This window comes from Coregonus clupeaformis, unplaced genomic scaffold (genome assembly GCF_020615455.1).
Source record: "Coregonus clupeaformis isolate EN_2021a unplaced genomic scaffold, ASM2061545v1 scaf0053, whole genome shotgun sequence".
Lineage (NCBI taxonomy): Eukaryota > Metazoa > Chordata > Actinopteri > Salmoniformes > Salmonidae > Coregonus > Coregonus clupeaformis.
Genome location: NW_025533508.1, coordinates 603402 through 611093, shown reverse-complemented (window position 1 = coordinate 611093; position 7692 = coordinate 603402).

The following is a 7692-nucleotide window of genomic DNA, read 5'->3' as shown; positions in this document are numbered from 1 at the left end:
TAAGTAATTATTACTCCCAAATACTATTTTCCTCCTTGTTACTGTAGTTAGTATTATTGCAGTAAGTTTTGTTCCTAGCCATATGTCTTCTACATACTGTAAGCCTGGCAAGCTAAGCTATACAGTTCGCTACACTAACCAACAGAAGGCAGTAAGGCAACACTGATAAACCAGGACACACCCCCATCCAAAGCAAGCCAATGGACTCTCATGTGAGTAGACTTACTGGCATTGACGCTGTGTGTCATCTACCGTAAATTGTGTTGTGGATAATTTAGAAAGTCTGGAAATCCTGGAGGAAGTCAAGTTAATAAATCAAGTGTTAGTTTTCCTTTTTGGTTCAGGTCATGTGGCACTGTCTCAAAACAGTGGTTTATAGAGTACTGATTTCTCAGGCAGCATGTTATTTTCAAGAGATAATACATATATCTGTAACATAACTCATGTAGATATGAATTTCCTTTTGACCTAGGCCAGCCATACTCAATAGGCAGACTCTGATCCAGAACGGGTCCCGATTTAAAAAATAATAAAAATAAACTCAGTCGGCCTTTCAACTTACTGTTGATTTTGTTGTCATGTTTAAGTCACTCCAATAAATAACAATATCCATCCGGATCTTTGACACCTATCAAACTTGTGTGACTGAACCTTCACAATTAGCGTTTGTGTACCCCTGACCTAGTCTAACAAGTTGAGGGATTTTCAGTAGGCCTACAATATAAACATTTAATGTCTGGTAGGCAACATCTATGCTAGTGTAGTGTCTGAGGAATTATGACTTTGCTAATGTTTTCAAAGTGGAACCTGAGAGGATGGTTATTCAGTTGTAGAGGGAGCAGTTTTAGAGGGACACCCCATAGAACAGAAGAAGTCTGTTGTGTGGAGACAGGGGATTGGTCTGTAGGGGAACACCCATATCAGATTACATAGAATATATACCACAGTTGGGACAAAGGACGACAGAATAATCAGATTTGAGATGGGGCGATTATTCTCCGGGTATCTGCAGGTATCTGTAAATCGACACTGTAACCCTTTGTTATGAATAAACCTTATGATGAAAATACAGCGTCAGCGGTTCTCCTTGGTCATCACAGCATAATTAGCAACGTTTGCTCGACACAACACTAGTCAACAAACATCCTAAACTACGTAAATCAGTAGCCAAAGATAGATACAGCAGCACTTACTGTTTACTGTCATTGTTTTACAATTATTGCTTTTAATGGTCATTCTCAGTGAAAGCCGGGAAGTCTGCTCACAGTAACAAGTTAATTACGTTACACTGTGTATACTGTGTAAACATCAAGAGGACCATTAACGAGATTGTGAAACCTGCATGCCGTCACACTGCTTCAAGTACATTAGGCAGCCATGTATAACCTGTCTGTGCAATAAACATGTCTGTGTTATAACACAGATGGTTCATATTAAATGAAGCGCAAGGACCAGTGTTACTTATCGTAAGCTTTTCATAAATTCTCTGGACATCCTTATTCAAACTGCTGATAAACACTGATGTTTTTTTGCCATTGATCCCTCAAAATGCTCATCAACAGGGAAATATAAACAGTGTAATTACAGTGCATTAACTGATTGACTGTACAATCTTTATATATATATATAAAAATGTTACCAGCCTACATGGAAGGATTCAAACAGGATATGGCTCTTTCGGTTTCATGAGGTTCAACTTTGCAGAGGTTGGGTTTGTAGGGGAGAGTGGGGTAAGTTGAGACATTTCTTACATTCAGCATCACTCCGTCAAGGGAAATATAGTATTCTTTCTAACAAAGATATTTAAATATATTTGAGGATGTTGTGTATCCCTGGAAATAATCAGAATTCATGTAAACATTACAGTTTTGAAAACATAGCTTGTCCAAAAAAAGTGGTCTCTTGGCACAATTTAACCTGGGTATGGGGTAAATTGAGCCGTGGAACAGGGTAAGTTAAGCCCTTCAAATATCTGTACTGAATGAAATATTACCACTACCTTTTTAAAACCATGTCTAGCTTTATTTCCCAAACACAATTCAACACAATCACTTTTTTTTGTATTTTAATCATTCTACTTAAGCATCTTTTAACACAGGCTTAACACCTAAATGAACACTTTGTACTTTTTTAACACTTTTAACAATGGCCAGGCCCTGTTCTTACATCATATACCAGCGATAATGCCTTGCATTATGCCTTGGAAGAAAACACTTACATTTGCTCAATTTGCCAATGGCTCAACCATGGGCTCAACTTACCCCATGGCCATTGGCTCAACATACTCAAAGGCAAACATTTTGACTATATTAGCCCACACAGCTCCAAGGATGCACTTTCATGCTAGGTTTAGGACCTCATATTGAAGCTTATAGAGACCCCAACTGATGTATAGAACAATCTTTCAATTATTTACTTTGAAGAACCCTTTTTGGTTCCAGGTAGAACCCTTTTGAGTTCTATGTAGAACCCTTTCCACAGAGGGTTCTACATGAAACCCAAAATAGTTCTACCTGGAACCAAAAAGGGTTCTCCTCTTGGGGACAGCCGAAGAACCCTTTTGGAACCCTTTCTTCTAAGAATGTACATTTACATTCTACTGAGATTAACTGTTTAATACCAATACTGCACCTTACTAAACTATAGGAAAGAAAATAGTGGCCATACATTGAACTGTTGGGAGGAAGAGGAATCAAGCAAGTGGGCGATGTTGTTAATTATTCACAAAGGAACCATATGCGCACACTCATTTCCTCATTCCATCAAATAAGTGAAATCTCACCTTCCTTTATTGGTTTAGATGACAAGTAAGGCCTCCTGTAGCTCAGTTGGTAGAGCATGGCGCTTGCAACGCCAGGGTTGTGGGTTCATTTCCCACGGGGGACCAGTACGAATAATGTATGCACTCGCTAACTGTAAGTCGCTCTGGATAAGAGCGTCTGCTAAATGACGTAAATGTAAATGTAAAGTTCCGCTTTTTGGTTGTTCTAGCCACACCACTCTCAGAGTAAACTACATGCAAAGCAGAAGTTTTAGGTCACAATGCTCCCACATTGTCAACTGGCAACCCACTAGGCAAAAACGGGTTCAATCAACGTTGTTTCCATGTCATTTCAACAAAATAATGATATGTGAAGACATTAAATCAATGTGGAAAACTGATTGGATTTGAAAAAAGTAATAAACGTAAGGGAATTTCAATTTTTTTCCACCCAACTTTTAACCTAAATCCAATGACATAGTGTCATTTATTGTTGGTTTCACATTGAATTTACTTTAGTTGACAACTCAACCAATGTAAATCAAGACTAGACGTTGAACTGACGTCTGTGCCCAGTGGGAACTGTGTTGTGGATTTCCCAATGCATTTTTTCCCAATGCATCACCGCTACTAAGGTGCAATAGCAGACTACTTACTCTATCAAAATCTGGTCCAGTCTAAAACGTCATGGGTAAAAGATGGTTAAGAGAATACACCGGCAGGTACCTGCAAAGAAATAACATGAGTATGTTGGTTGAAATAGATGTTATTATGTCAGCCTTATCTTCAGTCTCTCATGTTAAATCAGTAGGCTATACACTGGCTGAATAGTCTTGACCTAAACTAGTGTCCTTGAAATGAACAATACAACAATGTAGCTTAATAGACTACTTCAAAATATCAAATTACATGTAACCTCCAATAAGGGTAAATTGCCCGCGCTGAAGACGTCTATATTGGTCCACTAATACAGGACTAGTGAAGGCCCAGTGCACTATTTTTGTGAAAACAGTTAAACTAAATGTATTTGTGTGTTGACCAGCATTTGTAACTTCAGTTTGATAATTATCTGTACAAAACAGTTAATCTGATAATACTTGTGGAATATAAAAATACCAGCTTGATATACAGTGGGGAAAGAAAGTATTTAGTCAGCCACCAATTGTGCAAGTTCTCCCACTTAAAAAGATGAGAGAGGCCTGTAATTTTCATCATAGGTACACGTCAACTATGACAGACAAATTGAGATTTTTTTTCTCCAGAAAATCACATTGTAGGATTTTTAATGAATTTATTTGCAAATTATGGTGGAAAATAAGTATTTGGTCACCTACAAACAAGCAAGATTTCTGGCTCTCACAGACCTGTAACTTCTTCTTTAAGAGGCTCCTCTGTCCTCCACTCGTTACCTGTATTAATGGCACCTGTTTGAACTTGTTATCAGTATAAAAGACACCTGTCCACAACCTCAAACAGTCACACTCCAAACTCCACTATGGCCAAGACCAAAGAGCTGTCAAAGGACACCAGAAACAAAATTGTAGACCTGCACCAGGCTGGGAAGACTGAATCTGCAATAGGTAAGCAGCTTGGTTTGAAGAAATCAATTGTGGGAGCAATTATTAGGAAATGGAAGACATACAAGACCACTGATAATCTCCCCTCGATCTGGGGCTCCACGCAAGATCTCACCCCGTGGGGTCAAAATGATCACAAGAACGGTGAGCAAAAATCCCAGAACCACACGGGGGACCTAGTGAATGACCTGCAGAGAGCTGGGACCAAAGTAACAAAGCCTACCATCAGTAACACACTACGCCGCCAGGGACACAAATCCTGCAGTACCAGACGTGTCCCCCTGCTTAAGCCAGTACATGTCCAGGCCCGTCTGAAGTTTGCTAGAGTGCATTTGGATGATCCAGAAGAGGATTGGGAGAATGTCATATGGTCAGATGAAACCAAAATAGAACTTTTTTGGTAAAAACTCAACTCGTCATGTTTGGAGGACAAAGAATGCTGAGTTGCATCCAAAGAACACCATACCTACTGTGAAGCATGGGGGTGGAAACATCATGCTTTGGGGCTGTTTTTCTGCAAAGGGACCAGGACGACTGATCCGTGTAAAGGAAATAATGAATGGGGCCATGTATCATGAGACTTTGAGTGAAAACCTCCTTCCATCAGCAAGGGCATTGAAGATGAAACGTGGCTGGGTCTTTCAGCATGACAATGATCCCAAACACACTGCCCGGGCAACGAAGGAGTGGCTTCGTAAGAAGCATTTCAAGGTCCTGGAGTGGCCTAGCCAGTCTCCAGATCTCAAGCCCATAGAAAATCTTTGGAGGGAGTTGAAAGTCTGTGTTGCCCAGTGACAGCCCCAAAACATCACTGCTCTAGAGGAGATCTGCTTGGAGGAATGGGCCAAAATACCAGCAACAGTGTGTGAAAACCTTGTGAAGACTTACAGAAAACGTTTGACCTGTGTCATTGCCAACAAAGGGTATATAACAAAGTATAGAGAAACTTTTGTTATTGACCAAATACTTATTTTCCACCATAATTTGCAAATAAATTCATTAAAAAACCTACAATGTGATTTTTGTCTGTCATTGTCTGTCATAGTTGACGTGTACCTATGATGAAAATTACAGGCCTCTCTCATCTTTTTAAGTGGGAGAACTTGCACAATTGGTGGCTGACTAAATACTTTTTTTCCTCACTGTATGTTTTCCAGTTTCTTTAAATACTTAGCAAATGCAACTTATTTCTATGTGAAAACTGAAATGGTCTATTCATTCCTTTTCCATTTTAGTAGACGCTCTTATCCAGAGCAATTTACAGTAGTGAGTGCATACTTTCTCGTACTTGTCAACTGAGCCACATCATCACATCACAGCACCACAAACCACTTGATGTCTCAATGTACTCAATTACTGTATTGTGCATTGTTTTTCTTCATGGTGATGGAAAGTATACAGGTACAAATCTAGATGACCAAACTATGTACAATACAATAATGTAAATTGACATTAAGTGGTTTGTAAGGATGGTAAATTAATACTGCACCAAAAGTGGTTGCTTTCCATGTTATTTGATCAAGAAAAATATTTAATTTGATGTGGATGTTTTGTGTCTTTGCCCATAACTTTGCACCTTTTTATGTAAATGTTTGAGGACAGGGTTTTGTTCTTTCTGGATTCCATTAGAATGACAATCGCAGAGAAAGGGAAAGTGCAACAACTCTTACAATTCCAACTATTTATTCATGCCAGATACTGTTCTTAATTATACAACTACCTTTTTTGCCAAAGCTGAGATGCTGAAAAAATGTTTTGCCTGCGCTACAGACATCTATATCGGTCCATTAATACTAGTAAAGGCCCAGTGCACTACTTTTGTGAAAAATAATATATTTAGTTATTAATACAAAATAATATTCTGATTTTTCAGGGGGTGCTGCAGCTTCCTCAGCACCCCTACTTCCCGCAGCTATGTATATATGTAATGTATGTATATACAGTGGGGAGAACAAGTATTTGATACACTGCCGATTTTGCAGGTTTTCCTACTTACAAAGCATGTAGAGGTCTGTAATTTTTATCATAGGTACACTTCAACTGTGAGAGACGGAATCTAAAACAAAAATCCAGAAAATCACATTGTATGATTTTTAAGTACTTAATAATAAGCCATTTAGCGGACGCTTTTATCCAAAGCGACTTACAGTCATGCGTGCATACATTTTTATTTTTTTTGTGTATGGGTGGTCCTCGGGGATCGAACCCACTACCTTGGCGTTACAAGCGCCGTGCTCTACCAGCTGAGCTACTGAGAACCACACTTCTTAATTTGCATTTTATTGCATGACATAAGTATTTGATACATCGGAAAAGCAGAACTTAATATTTGGTACAGAAACCTTTGTTTGCAAATACAGAGATCATACGTTTCCTGTAGGTCTTGACCAGGTTTGCACACACTGCAGCAGGGATTTTGGCCCACTCCTCCATACATACCTTCTCCAGATCCTTCAGGTTTCGGGGCTGTTGCTGGGAAATACGGACTTTCAGCTCCCTCCAAAGATTTTCTATTGGGTTCAGGTCTGGAGACTGGCTAGGCCACTCCAGGACCTTGAGATGCTTCTTACAGAGCCACTCCTTAGTTGCCCTGGCTGTGTGTTTCGGGTCGTTGTCATGCTGGAAGACCCAGCCACGACCCATCTTCAATGCTCTTACTGAGGGAAGGAAGTTGTTGGCCAAGATCTCGCGATACATGGCCCCATCCATCCTACCCTCAATACTGTGCAGTCGTCCTGTCCCCTTTGCAGAAAAGCATCCCCAAAGAATGATGTTTCCACCTCCATGCTTCACGGTTGGGGGTGTGTTCTTGGGGTTGTACTCATCCTTCTTCTTCCTCCAAACACGGCGAGTGGAGTTTAGACCAAAAACCTATATTTTTGTCTCATCAGACCACATTACCTTCTCCCATTCCTCCTCTGGATCATCCAGATGGTCATTGGCAAACTTCTGATGGGCCTGGACATGCGCTGGCTTGAGCAGGGGGACCTTGCGTGCGCTGCAGGATTTTAATCCATGACGGCGTAGTGTGTTACTAATGGTTTTCTTTGAGACTGTGGTCCCAGCTCTCTTCAGGTCATTGACCAGGTCCTGCCGTGTAGTTCTGGGCTGATCCCTTACCTTCCTCATGATCATTGATGCCCCACGAGGTGAGATATTGCATGGAGCCCCAGACCGAGGATGATTGACCGTCATCTTGAACTTCTTCAATTTTCTAATAATTGCGCCAACAATTATTGCCTTCTCACCAAGCTGCTTGCCTATTGTCCTGTAGCCCATCCCAGCCTTGTGCAGGTCTACAATTTTATCCCTGATGTCCTTACACAGCTCTCTGGTCTTGGCCATTGTGGAGAG